At 45.4% G+C, this 14,879-nt stretch overlaps 1 protein-coding gene across 1 annotated transcript in view; it reads left to right on the plus strand.

The window, feature by feature from the left end:
- The first annotated feature begins 5,016 nt into the window (after positions 1-5,016).
- Positions 5,017-14,879, plus strand: part of ACAN (aggrecan) — a 90,730-nt gene continuing 80,867 nt past the window's right edge. The window contains exon 1 of the mRNA XM_048482176.1: positions 5,017-5,387. The gene's annotated coding sequence lies outside the window, so the exon portion shown is untranslated. The remainder of the gene's footprint in view (positions 5,388-14,879) is intronic.

Consider the following 14,879-nt stretch of genomic DNA (forward strand, 5'->3'; position numbering starts at 1 on the left):
CGCTGCGGTGGGGAGGGAGAAACTCCGATGAAGAGGACACGGTTTCACAACTAACAGGTTTGGATCTGCGTGCAAATTTCAAGTGGGGATTCGACCACAATTAAAAGAAAGGAAAAGGTTTAAAGGAATAGGCACAAGGGGACCATGAAATTGACGATAGCTATGCTATCAAAGCCTATTTTATAGCATGGATTATCCTGTGGAGGATTTCAAGTGCCGCTACACAAAACCTAGCAACATTGTATGTTGGATCAGAATTGGTATCTGTGAGCAGCATAGAAGTATAAAATTGCCCTGTGTAACCTGGTAATCTACATAGCAGTGGCAAAATAAGGCCAGTATTTATGTTTTTATAGGACTGACACTGGAGAAACACATGTTCTATCGTTTCTATGTATCCAGATTTGCAAGGACAGGGAATCTTCTTGAACAGCTAAAGGGAGGGCTTTGCATCATGTCAGGGTAAAGCCCTTTGATATTTAGGTACTTCAAGATTAGCTAGGAATGCCATAGGAAAAGTAATGTCCCTAACCCTACTGGAATCACTAGCAATAAAAGTTGGAACTCTGGCTAGATCAGGACACATTTGCTGGCACATTATGAAGCTATCAGTGGGCATTAAAGGAAGGGTAAACCACCTCTCTGTGCCTCTCTTGTCAGTCACAATGAGCTGATTCCACTCCACCCTCCTTCTTCAGAGCTACTAGCTGAGTTAACATGAGGCTATGGAATGTGCAAGAGCATTCCAGCTGTGCAGATGAATTAAAAGGAAGAAAGTATGGATCATTCTTGTCCATACTAATAAGTGAAACACATTGGGAAGAAAGAAACATTTCCAAATAAAAGAATGGAGATGTCTGACAAGAAGGCCTACATTGCCCAGTAATGGATCTAGGCCAGCGTGGTATGGTGGTTAAGAGCAGGTGCACTCTAATCTGGAGAACCGGGTTTGATTCCCCACTCTGCCACTTGAGCAGTAGAGGCTTATCTGGTGAACCAAATGTGTTTCCACACTCCTACATTCCTGCTGGGTGACCTTGGGCTAGTCACAGTTCTTTGGAGCTCTCTCAGCCCCAACCACCTCGCAGGATGTTTGTTGCTGGGGGGTGGGGGGGGAAGGGCAAGGAGATTGTAAGCCCCTTTGGGTCTCCTTGCAGGAGAGAAGGGGGATATAAATCCAATCTCCTCCTCCTCCTCCTCCTCCTCCTCCTCCTCCTCCTCCTCCTCCTTCTTGTTGTTGTAAGAACTAATAATTGAGACTCATTGGGAAGACAGGAACATTCCCAAATAGAAGAATTGAGATGTCTGCCCAAGAAGCCCTTCGTTGCCCAGTAATAGATCTTTGCTTGGAGGGATCAGCTGGTTGGACAACCCTGTTGAGTCATTGGAAAGATACAGGGACGATATGAAGACAGGAGAGGTGGTGTTGGAAGGAAACCGCTTCTAAATAAACCCCAGTCTGTAAGAAAGTCCCATCTTCCTGGAAACCTCTGTTTCTATTTTAGTTGAGTGATGAATAAGCTTCAATATTAGGATGACGGTGGAGGGAGGTGGGAAGGGGGAAACGACCAGAGCTGTTTACACCTAACCATGTAAGAGGTGCCCAGAATACACAAGGAGAAGGAGGCTTATTCAGAGATAGTTGCTGCAGGTTCAATAGCAGCATTGTTCCGGCGGAGGCTACTGGCTTCGACCGAGTCCGTGTGACCAACCAGAAGATCCAAGCTGCCAGGTGGGCTAAGAAGGAGACGGCTTCAGCCCTTCCCGAATGCAAGGATGAAGATGTCACTTGTGCAAAGAGAAAGGGGGAGCTGTTTGGCCAGCCTGGTTTCCAATTTCTCTTATGCCTTTCGACCCTACTTTTCTTCCATGTCAGGGACTCAAAGCGATTTACAAAAGAAATATAACCTTTGAACAAACAAGAAGGCCATTTAATACTCCAGGAGTCCTATCGATGTAAACCTTCCTGAGTTTGATGCCCCGCTCCTCCATATGAGCTGCAGACTCTTATCTGGTAAACTGCATTTATTTCCCCGCTCTTCCACTTGAAGCCTGCTAGGTGACCTTGGGCTCTCAGAATTCTCTCAGCCCCACCTACCTCGCAAGATGTCTGTTGTGGGGAGAGGAAGGGAAGGAGTTTGTAAGCTGCTTTGAGACTCCTTATGGTTGAGAACAGTTTTTCTTCATACCTGGGAGATGTCTTTGGTGGTCAGCATTTTATCTAAAAATCAGGATGTTGAATCAACCTTAGAATCAAGACTTCTGGGATTGGTTACACTTGAGCATCATTATGAGCGACAGGGACAAATACTTGGAATTCAGATTTTGACGTCTGGGCATTGCCAATTATATGACAGAAGCTATGAGTGGCTGCAAACTCACTCAGTCAAAAGACATTTGAGGGATCTTGACAGTGGTGGGATTCAGTCAGTTCAGACTGGTTTGGGAGAGCTGGTAGCTAATGTTTCGTCTAATTCGGCAAACTGGTTGTAATCCCACTGGTTGTAATCCCCCCGTGTGCCCCACTTGAACCGAGGGGCTGCAGCAGCTAGGGGGGTGCAGCAGCTGCTGCCGCTACCCGCCACCCAATCAACCAGAACAGGTTGTTACATTATTTGAATCCCACCACTGGATCTTAACTAGAAGAGTGTGCTGGTTAGAGCTCACGGCATATTTTCAGTTGGAATGCTTCCCCTGGTAAAAATGCCAAGCTACCAGTGGAGAAACAAATCCAGTTCATCAGATAAGAGTCCGCTGTTCATGTGGAGGAGTGGGGAATTGGACCCAGTTCTCCAGATTAGAGTCCACCACTCTTAACCACTACACCACGCTGGCTCTCCCTCCCTACGTCATGCTTGCCCCTAGCTCTAACTGCAGTCAAACGTTACTCATTGCAGGAGTTCGTTGGTGAATTTTTCAGTTCCTGCCTCTTGGCTGGACTGAGAAAGCCTCCGGGCTGTAAAGTCTATGGGGCGTCCAGTATTTTTCATCCGAACCTACTTTTCAGGGTTCTCATGAGGAGGAATGCAATCTGTGTAACACAATCTGTGTAACTGTGAGCCGTCCCTTTATGTGCGTGTGTTTGTGTTTTGCCATCAAGTGACAGCTGAATTACGACAACCTGCAGAGTTCTCAAGGCGAGAGACTTCAGAGGTGGTTTGCCATCACCAGCCTTCGTGTCACACCCTGGTATTCCTTGGTGGTCTCCCATCCAAATGGGAGCTAGCGTGGAGTAGGGGTTAAGAGCAGGTGGATTCTAGTCTGGAGAACCAGGTTTGATTCCCCACTCCTCCACCTGAATGGCAGAGGCTTATCTGATGAACCAGATGTGTTTCCATACTCCCACATTCCTGCTGGGTGACTTTGGGCTAGTCATAGTTCTTTGGCGCTCTCTCAGCCCCACCTACCTCACAAGGTGTCTGTAAAGGGGGGTATAAATCCAAACTCCTCCCCCTCCCTTTCCCCCTCCCCCTCCCTCTCCCCCTCCCCCTCTTCTTCTTCTTCTTCTTCTTCTTCTTCTTCTTCTTCTTCTTCTTCTTCTTCTTCTTCTTCTTCCTCCTCCTCCTCCTCCTCCTCCTCCTCCTTCTTCTTCTTCTTCTTCTAATACTAGCCAGGATCAGGGCTAACAGTGGGTCAAGGTCACCCAGCAAGCTTTCTTGGCATGAGTGGAGGCTTGAACCCAAATTGCCCAGTTCCTAATCCAACCTCTTAACCACTACACCATGCTGACTCTAGAATACCATGGTTCTACGATACCTTGTGATTACTGGAGGAAGGACGGAGTCTGAATCCAATCTCAGACCTGGCCCTATTGTATTGTAATCGGATCATATCTGTTCTCCCTTTTGCCCTAAAAAATGACCCCGCATTTTCCCAAGCTGTTTTCATGTGCCACGTAGCCATGTGAGATCGCAGTTAGATGCTACAATTCATCACTGGGTATTTCAAAAGCGGTCACCGTCACCTGAGCACATACTGTGGGCCAGACCTGAGTTCCATTTTGGTCTGTCTTGCCTACTCTGACCGGTAAAGGTTCCTGGGTTTCTCAAGTGCAGGTCTGCCGCGTCAGCTGCCATTTGAGCCTTTTAGATGGAGTGTCAGGTATTAAATCCAGGGACGCAAAACAGTCACTCTGCCCCAAATCACAGTTCCGCCATAAATGGCAAAATCCACACCTGGCAAAATCCACATCCTTCCACCACTTCTGGAATTGTCTGAACCAGTGTGGTGTAGAAGTTAAGAGCAGGTGGATTCTACTCTGGAGAACCGGGTTTGATTCCCCACTCCTCCAAATGAGCAGCAGACTCTTATCTAGTGAATCAGGTTTGTTTCTGCACTCCTACATTCCTGCTGGGTGACCTTGGGCTAGTCACAGTTCTAGCAGAACTCTCTCAGCCTCACGTACTATCTGTTGTGGGGAGAAAAAGGGAAAGGCTCCTGTAAGCCACTTGAGCCCCCTTACAGGAGAGAAAGGTGGAGTATAAATCCAAACTGTTCTTCTTCCCTGCCTTGCACATTCTGGGTGATCTTCTCTCTGTCAGCTCTCTCAGCCAGCCTGCAGCGTTATTGACTGCATTGCAGACGCGGTCTCTCCGTTTCCCTCCTGGGTCACAAACCTTACCTAAAATTTATTCTCTTTTTTCCCCCCTTTCTCACAAAACCAGTTCTCTCTGAAACCTCATCCTCTGTATTATTGCTTTTTTTCAACCTCTTGCGGTATATGTTCTGGCTGGATTGCATCCAAAGTGTTCTGCTGTTAAAAATCCTTCATTCCCTGTTCATTCCCTGTTTTCCTGATTCGGGAGCTTTTACCATCTCTTTCCCACCACTACCTTCCCCCCCCCCCAAGTGGGTTTGGGTCTCCCCTCCCCCGTTGTCTCTCTCTTTCTGCTTCCCATCCTCCCTCTTTTCATGCTCCTGTCTTATTTTTCCTGGATTCCTGCCTACCTTGACTCAAAGTTTTTCAGAGGAGGATCCAATGCCCATAGTAATTTGCCACCTACAGCAAGAGGTATCTAAAGAGAGACAGGAGGAGCCTGAAACTCTCTTTTTCACAGCCAGTAGCAGTGAAACGTGGACTGTTGCTAGTCGAAACCCTTCCTCTGTCTTTTGTTCCAAAATCAACCCTGCTGCTGTTTCTCAGCTGCCACTGCTGGAAAGGAAGCCGATAAACCAACTACAGGAATTCTTGGGGGGAATAAACCAAAATCACACTCACAAAACAAAAGCTGGAACTCCCATCTGGAAGCTGTCAAGAAGACCCACAACGACCGCAAAAAGTTGCAAACCTCTTCTGAAACACTCACACACAAGAATTTCACACAAGAATCTTAACTGCTCTGCCAGGTGCATGGGACTTAAATTCTTGAAGCACTGAATTGTTAAAGGTAAGACGGAAAATTCTTTTTCCTCTGCTTTGGAATTATTTTATTACATTATCTTTCTCAGGTTAGAAAGGGTTGGAGTCCAGAGCCAGAACAGCTGTGGTAACATTCAACAGGGAAAGGGAATTGCCTGCTATCTGATAAGTTTTGGAGGTATCTGACTGGTTACCGGTAGTCTAGCAGGGGTTTGCTTATGAATTAAGAATGCTGGCAGAGGAGAGTGGATGGATTCAGGTTTCTGGCTGCATCTGCCCAGATGTTTCTCTTGCACTGGAAAAGTTTTGTTTGCCGAACAGGTAGAGGTGTGAGGTGTCTACTGTCCACTATTGCTGAGTGTTTAAGAGCATGGTCCTGGCCACTAATGACTTCCACTGAAATTTCTGGTGAGTAGATTTGTAACCAGGAGAAGTTGCCTTTGACATCTGCTCCCCACACCAAAGACCATTATAGCTGACTCACAATGAGAGAGACGGTAGGGCTTAACTGCCCCCCCACCCCACCCACCCCGTTCCCCACTAATTCATTCCAGCTGAGCTCAAATAGTATTTTGAGTGGCAGATCACAAAGGCTTTCTTGCGCAGGAAAAGTGGCGAAGGCTGGCTCCTCTTTCTATGGAAGTCTCCCTAGTGCTTAAAACAAACAGGTCAGTCCAAACATCTGCATGTCAAATCCAGATGTTCCTTTGGCCTGGGAAATGACAGGGTTTTCTAAATCTCAGAATTTTTACCAGGTATTCTTCGGGACTGCTCCGTCCCCTTCACAACTTTGGCTCTGCTTGCCAAGCACGATTCGCAAAAGCTCTAACGCCAAAGGGCAACGTTATCGATCCGCCGACGAAGCCTTTGCAAACAACTTTGCAAACTTTAAATTACAGAGCTCGCGTTCGAAGCACGATATCACAGTGTTGCGAATTCAGACAATGTTACGGACATGGATTTTGATGTTCCTTTTGGCCATAAAGTGCCCAACATGGGGATCGCCTGCAGTTGTGATTCTTTAGTTGATGAAGGTTGGATGGGAAGTGACAGATGGAAAGAAGAATGAATGAGCATATTTAAAGAAAAGGGAAGAATCTGAGCCTTCGAATGTGAGACCTGTAATTTAAAGGCAAATGAATCAGTTTGGGCAGCTTTAGGTTTCCTGAATTGCTAAAGTTTTGAGACACACTCAACAGTCTATTATGACTTGGCTTCCTGTCAAAATACAGAATCGATAAGTACCTGGCTTCCTTTTGAATGAATACACAAACAATGTATTTTTCCAATGTAATTTTTTTCCGACCATTTCATCTCGGAAAGAAAGTGTTATGTCTTCAAGAAGACCTCTTTTGAAACCCCTTCATTACTTCAGGAGATTTGGATTGCAGTCGAATGCCAAAACCCCACTCTTCCTACCCTCTGCCATTGGAAAATTTCCTTCTAAAATAGAAAACAGCAGGCCAACATTTACTCTCTCCATATAATTTCATTGACTGAGCCTAGTGCAGTTCTACAACTGGGTAAATCAGTCCAAACTAATCCGTGAACGCTTTCACCCAGTCACAGAAGATGTTGGTTCTCTGCAGTTCCAATATATATATATATATATATTTACTCATGATAATCAAAACCAGCGGTCTATGACAAATGGTGTTTCATGTTGATTAAAACAGAATGTGACTTGTCACTTACAAGTAGGATTGACCGCTCTGGACTGGTAAATAAATGGAGATTGGGGAGGAGTCTGTAGGAGGGTGGGGTTTGGGAAGGGGAGGAGCCTCAGCAGGTTATAATCCCATAGACTCCACCTCCCAAAACAGCCATTTTTTCCCAGGGGAACTGATTTTGGCTGTCTGGAGATCAGCTGTAACAGACAGATATAGCTATACACAGTTCTTTCAGAAGTTTAACCACGTACAGAAAGGGTGCTTGTTGCTATAGGAAAAGGGCAGATATCCATCACACACTAATGCTCAACATGGCTAAAAATACAGGGCATACTTTTCAATCTTGGTGTACAGCATTTTACTCCTGCTAGAACTTCATTTGGTAGATTCAATGTTTAGAAACAAAAGGAGTGGCGAATAAATTAAAATGGCTTTTTCTCCCAATTTTTAAATCATGCTTTATGTCATGTTATTGTATGTTGTTAATGTTGTTCACTGCCCTGAGGCTGCCTTGCCAAGGTAGTGCTGAATAGAAATTTAAAATAAAAGTAAAGTAAAATAATAATGGAGATCACTAGGGGCTACCTGGAGGCTGACAACCCTTCTTATTAATAACCCAAAACAGAAAAACTGGGTCAAATATGTAAAACTGTTATTAGTCTCTTCTCTTGTCTTTTATTTTTATGAAATAAAAGAACTTGTAGATACAATGTATTTCATCATCAACATTTATTGAACCAGTTCAGAGCTCAACTCAAAACTACTTTCTCTTAGTGCAATACACAGATATATTCCAGTATAATGCTTCTAAGAGGCTACAAAATAGCAAATCAAAGTATAAACGATTCATCACAATAATTCTTCCATGTTATCTAAATAGATCACAGTTTCCAGTTGAGCTGTAAACTCATTCTGTAAATATGAATTTTGATGGCTAAATACATTGTGTGTGTGTGTGAGTGCGTGCGTGCGTGTAAATTTATCTATTTCATAAAAATAAGAGACAAGAGAAGAGTCTAGTAACAGCTTTATTTATTTGTCACAGTTTCTCTATTTGGGGTTTGTCTATCTGTGTCGAGCCCCATTTTTGTGCTTTGCAGCCCTATTTACCAAGCAAACATGCATCACTATGAATAAAGAGGTCAATGTATTGTTTGGTGATGTTGTTGGGACTTCAGAGGGGTCTCCTGCCACGGAAGCCACTTTCCAGAGCAGCCATTTTCTCCAGGGAACTGATTCCTGTCATCTGGAGACCGTTTGCCATCCCAGGAGCTCTCCAGGCCTGAACTGGAGCTGACATTGGCAACCCCGAGGTCTTCTGTTTGGCTCATCCTATTATATAAAAGGCTAGCTGTGGTGGCAACAGCTCACTTCCAGCCAATCGCCATGCGTACGTGGCTTGGGGGTGGGGCTTACACAGAACGGGTAAAAAGCAACAAACAGCAGAAGGTGGCAGTTCCTCACTCGCTTATGCCCTCACCCTTCTCCCCCACTGCTGAATCATTACAGTCACTGTGCCATCTGCCGCTGCCTAAGGAGCAGTAGGCACAAGTGTCGGCCGCTCCCCATGGGAGGGTTGCGACCGCTGTCAGCTTCAACTGTGCTGCTAACTGTTGCATGGTGATATAGGTGTCACGGTAGAGGAGTAAGCATCTAGGAAGAGGAGTTGACATGGGGCCGGGTGGGGAGAGGAAAAGCAGGAGCGAGCCCCCCCTCAGTTGGTGGTATTTAGCCTTTTCATGCTGATGCAGGTGTCCAGGAAAAGTGAACTGGTGACAGGTGGCCAAGGGAGGAGGAAAAACAGGTGAGATTGGACCCCTTAGTGGGCACCATTAACCTACCAACAGTTTTCTAGAGACCATTGCATTTGTTCATACAATGGGCTTTACTGCTAGTCTGAAAATATTTCCATGCTATAGGATGTAAGGATAAATTCTGCTGACTATAAACTATATTTTATGATTGGGCTTAGCAGTTACATAATAATGCTCTCTTTTTGTTGTTGTTAGTACGGCATATTAAATGCCTTATTTGATCCTTAGTGCTCAGTTTGTTTTTGCTGAGGATTGGACTCAGCGGTCCAGCCTTTAAAACTGGAGAGTGGACTTAATTTGAGCCCTGCTGTCTCAAGGGTGGGCCAGAAGTGTTGGAATCCAAGCAGTTAGGACAAAAGTATCTCTGGCCTGGTGCGGAGTGCCTTTTCTCCTCTCTGTTGTACTTCTATGCATTTGGCACTGGAGGGGAGGGCTTGCAGATCAGAGGGGATGAGTTGTCACCTGTCTTCGGCCTGTGCGCCTTGTGTCTGAAAACGCAAGTCCCACTCATGATGCTCTTGAAGTCTAACTTGACAGAAGCTTCAACAACATAATAAGATTTCCATCAGCCCAGGTTTCTCTGCAGCCACATTCTCTGCCTTCCCTTCTGAGAGCCAGGGTGGTGTAGTGGTTAATAGCAGGTGGATTCTAATCTGGAGAACCGAGTTTGATTCCCCACTCCTCCACCTGAGTGGCTGAGGCTTACCTGGTGAACCAGATGTGTTTCCGCGCTCCTACATTCCTGCTGGGTGACCTTGGGCTAGTCACCCAGTTCCAATCATGAGTAGGAAAAGGGGGATAAAAATCCAAACCTCCTCCTCCTCCTCCTCCTCCTCCTCCTCCTCCTCCTCCTCCTCCTCCTCCTCTTCTTCTTCTTCTTCTTCTTCTTCTTCTTCTTCTTCTTCTTCTTCTTCTTCTTCTTCTTCTTCTTCTTCTTCTTCTTCTTCTTCTTCTTCTTCTTCAGTATTGGACATAATATGCCAAATACTGAAGAATCCCAAACTCTCGCAGTGACAAAGTAACTCCGCGATTTCCGCTTCTATTGTTTGCCCATTTCACAAGGACCGCGCAACAAAAGGAAAGCAAGTGTTGGCCCTGCTCCTCCCTGATTTCTTGGGAAGAGACCCATTAGGCAAGCTTCTCCATCTCGTTTCAAAATTTAACATGAGTTTCCACAGGTTCAAACCGGGCACCTCTTCCTCCTTGGGTTCTTACCTGCCTGAGCTTTTCTCTTTCCCCCTTTTTCTCTAGAAGAAAGGTGTCTTGCACTAAAGAGTGAACCCTCCCAGCATGGTCTAGTGGTTAAGAGGAGGCAGACTCTGATCTGAAGAACCAGGTCTGATTCCCCACTCCTCCACATGAGAGCAGACTCTTATCTGGTGAACTGGATTTGTTTCCCCACTCCTACACATAAAGTCGGTTGGGTGACCTTTGACTAGTCACAGTTGTTTCTGAACCCTCTCAGATCCACACCTGCAGAATAATACACTTTCCATCCACTTTTCGTGCACTTTGCAGCTGGATTTTCCTATGTGGAACAGCAAAATCCACTTGCCTACAATTGTGAAAGTGAATTGAAAGTGCATTATTCTGCATGTGCAGAAGGGCCCTCAGCCCCACCTACCTCCCAAGGTGTCTATTGTGGGGAGAGGAAGGGAAAAGGAGTTTCTAAGTTGCCTTGAGTCTCCTTACAGGAGAGAAAAGCGGGATATAAATCCAGACTCTTCCTCCTCTCCCTGAAACTGGTCATCTCTTATAACCTCTCCACTCCTTAACTCCCATTAGCAATAAAATAAAATAAAATCACTGTGTGCCATTCACAGCCAACTTCTCAATGTGGTAACAAAAGCAGTGTTCATAGCAAGGCCTGGACCACATAGAGTGCCAGCGATCATCCGCTGCCGAGCACCTCAGAACATTCGGCCCTTTAAAGAGTGGGGGGAAAGAGAAATGGGAGAGGCAGAAAGGGATAAAGAGAGAGGGCTGCTATATATTAAATTAGCTTGAGCACCGCACAACGACGGAAACCCTACAGTTTGCTTTTTAAGAGCTCAGTGCCTCCTTGTGCGGGAGCAGAACAGTTTGGCCTGTGTGCGCAACCAGGGGCCCTCCTGTTCCCCGTGCATATGTGTGCACAAGCTGACAGCGGGCAAGTGGCCGCCTCTCCTCCCCTCTCTCAATAGCCTCACAGTGTAAATCTATAGTAGCTTTTTTGTTGTGCTCAGGAATAGATGGGGCATTTTATTTTATAATGGGTACCGTCCAGCTTTCTTTCAAAAGGGGGGCGTATGTGCTGCTCTCGAGATGAACAGTCCTGTCCTCTTTGGGTTCAAGCTGCTATTTTTGAAGGTTAAGTCAGGCTAGGAAAGAAAAGGCAGAGAAGGGAGTAACTTTGGGGGGACTTTTCAAGCATCCAAACAGAAATAAATATTACACTGGGAGATTCCAGGAGAATTTGATAGAACCTTTTTGGGCTGAATCATTGTTACATTTACTTATTTCCTCTTTATTGTAACAAGTTTAAGTGGTATATTTTTATATCAGCTAATTAGAGAAATTATAAGGAGATCTTTTGTAAGAGGGATATAAGCTGTTTGAGAGTTTGTTGGTATGAACGTGATGTGTGCATGAATGGATAACTGGTTGTTAAATTTATTTTTGCACACTATTGAAAAAAATTGCACTTTGTATTATTGAGGTTTGCTAAGCGGGGTGTAATATGTATTTCTGTCCGGGTCCATCACTGCCACTAGCACTTTTGTTAATTTGCTTTTCAAACATCCCCAAAATGTGCAAAGCACCGTTGCTCTCTAGATGGTACAGAGTGGCCAGCCAACAGGTGGGACGTCCTGATTTGTTCTGGTTATCTGTACATCTTAGTTGACCAAGCTGTTTTGGGGCTGAGCTCTGCCCCTTCTGCACTCAAAAAGCACAAGCCCCGCCCCCCCTCCCGACTCCAGGTATACAGCGAGAATTCTTAATTTCAAACTGGCAACCTTAATGTGATGGTTATTGATCAAGTTCCATCTGTGCTATATAGCACACAGCACCTGCTAGTTTCTCTGATGGCTTGCAAACATGGAACCAAAACTCAGCTAGTATAAACAGGATCCTGAACTGGGTGGCCCAAGCTAGCCTCATCTCAACAGATCTCAGAAGCTAAGCGGGGTCGGCCCTGGTTAGTTCCTGGATGGGAGACAGAAGCTAGGTGAGAGTAAACTACCTCTGCTTATCTCTCACCTGGGAAATCCAAAGAAGATTAGGGTGTTGTGGGTTTTCTGGGTTGAATGGCCATGTTCCAGTAGCATTTTCTCCTGATGTTTCGCCTGCATCTGTGGCTGGCATCTTCAAAGGATCTGATGGTAGTAAAGCAGGTGGAGTATATATACTTGTGGAATGTCCAGGGTGGAAGAAAGAACAATTTGTATTGGTTAACAAGTGTTAATGGTGCAATTTGCAAGGGTAATTTGCATGTCTTAAGTGGAATCCCCCCATTTTAGCATATGTATGTAACACTTAAATTGCATAATCAGTGAGTGAGGGCATCTGCATAGCAATTGACTGGCATTTTAATCTAGAGAAGATTGCCAGATGTCAGCTGTGACATGATGGGGTATGAATCGATGCCCTCCAAAATGTCATATTGCTAACAGCCGTGCCCAGGCCTTACAAACCGAGGGCTGTGGCTTCCTTTATACAATCTGCTATCTCATAAACCGTTGCTCAAACAAACAAATATTTTTAAAAATCAAATACCTAGAACAGTTAAAATGTCAAGGGAGGGCTTCTCGGGACAGGCGCTTTCAATTTCTCACTGGCAGACAACCTGTGTTTAAGCTGGATTACACTGAACTGCAGGAAGAATTTAACGTGGTTGAATGGTCCTTACACAATAATATTGCCTGCACATGGAAGGCTAGCATGTTGGGCAGGAAGCAAAGCTACAGGTCTTCTTTCTGTCAGCTTGTCTTCTAAAGGAACAGATTTTTGGGCTGTCAGCCCTGCCCTAAAAAGCAGTAAAGCTGCGGGACAAGATTATCACTTCCATCCAAAATAGATCTGAGCTAATCTAAAGATGGGGAGGAAGGTGGCATGGGATAACCATCAGATCTGAGAAGCGAAGCAGAGTCAGATTTGGAAGACCCTATAGACGAAGACAGTGGCAAACCACCTGTGCTTCTCACTTGATTTGAAAGCTGCTTGCATGGATTGCCTGAAGTCAGCTACGTGTAGTGAGAGCCAGTGTGGTGTAGTGGTTAAGAGCAGGTGCACTCTAATCTGGGGAACCAGGTTTGATTCCCCGCTCTGCCTCTTGAGCTGTGGAAGCTTATCTGGTGAACTAGATTGGTTTGTGCACTCCAACACAGCTGGATAACCTTGGGCTAGTTCTTCGGAGTTCTCTCAGCCCCACCTACCTCATGGGGTGTTTGTTGTGGGGGAGGGGGAAGGGAAAGGAGATTGTAGGCCCCTTGAGTCTCCTTGCAGGAGAGAAAGGGGGATATAAATCCAAACTACTACTACTACTACTACTACTACTACCACTACCACTACCACTACCACTACCACTACCACTACCACTACTACTCTTCTTCTATATTTTGACAGCACTTCACATATACTCTAAGAAAATGCAATGGGGCATTTTGGAAGAGGTGTTTTCTAAGTAATGAGGGGCCCACCCAATGGACTTAGTGATTGTTACTGCAGCCTTGTTATACATAAACATGTGTACTCCATCATGAAATTTACTCCAGAATCTGCTGACCAATGGAATGGATTTTCTCTGGAAGTTCTGGATGTCCAAGGAAGTCAAGATGGAAACTGGAGTATTCACTGCTTGGATCATGTCTGGAAGATTTGTTGAATGTATTTCAGCAGGATTTGGGGGGGGGGGGGGATTGGATTCTGACTTATCAGCCATCCTTCCAGGATTACTATAGAAGAGATTTTGGAACCCCCTTTCCTTTCACAGAGTTTCAAAATTATTTATTTGGATGAATCCCCAAAGGAAACTATTATATTGCATTTGAAACTCAGCTGGATCCTATACAAAAACTCAAGAGACAGAATTAACACTGTAGATCAGGGGTCCCCAAACTACGGCCCGGGGGCCAAATGTGGCCCCCTGAAGGCATTTATCCGGCCCGCCAGGCATGGCGGAGATGGCTCCATTCATTTTCAGTGGGGGCTCGAGGGAGAGGAGGAACTGGCCCCAACGGCCATTGATTGCAGTTACATGATGGCACCCCCAAATCTCCATGCATTTTCTGACCCAGAGTTGGAAACCTTACATGTGGCAACGCCTGCTCCACAGCCTTCCCTCTCGGCTACCCCAGCGTGTGTATGTTGCTCTCGGAGGCTTTCTCATTTCCGCCCTCCCACTCCCATTGGCATCAGCCAGGCTGGCCAAATCGCTTCGCTGGCTGCTAGAGGAGGAAAGAACCCAGGAAGATACCTGATCCTGGGTTAGATGGAATGCTTCATTGGGAAAGTTCTGCTTTTTTTTTTTTTTTTACAGGGGAAGGGATTCCACAGCCTCCCCAACAATATTTGGAGCCCACCCTGTACTTGACATACTTTGGTCACTGTTCTAAAAATAGACCATGACAGAAAGGCTGAAAGGTGAAATCAAACATTTCACAATCATTTGTGCATAGGAATTTGTTCATAGTTTTTTTTAGTCCAGCCCTCCAACAGTCTGAGGGACAGTGAACTGGCCCCCTGTTTAAAAAGTTTGGGGACCCCTGCTGTAGATCATAACATAATATTCTGATGTTCAAACTTTCCTTCCAGTGGAATGCATTCAAAAACATTCCTGTGGAAGACAAAAATGGGACATGTGAGAAACCCAACATAGAAATGTTGGTAGTCCTAACTGAAGCTTACTTGGTCTTCCTTGAAGTTCCTCAGATGATGAACAGAGTTCTACATGGTTATCTGGTGAACCAGATGTGTTTCCGCACTCCTACATTCCTGCAGGGTGACCTTGAGCCAGTCACAGTTCTTGCAGAACTCTCTCAGCTCCACCTACCTCAC

Source organism: Sphaerodactylus townsendi, linkage group LG17 (genome assembly GCF_021028975.2).
Source record: "Sphaerodactylus townsendi isolate TG3544 linkage group LG17, MPM_Stown_v2.3, whole genome shotgun sequence".
NCBI classification, from domain to species: domain Eukaryota; kingdom Metazoa; phylum Chordata; class Lepidosauria; order Squamata; family Sphaerodactylidae; genus Sphaerodactylus; species Sphaerodactylus townsendi.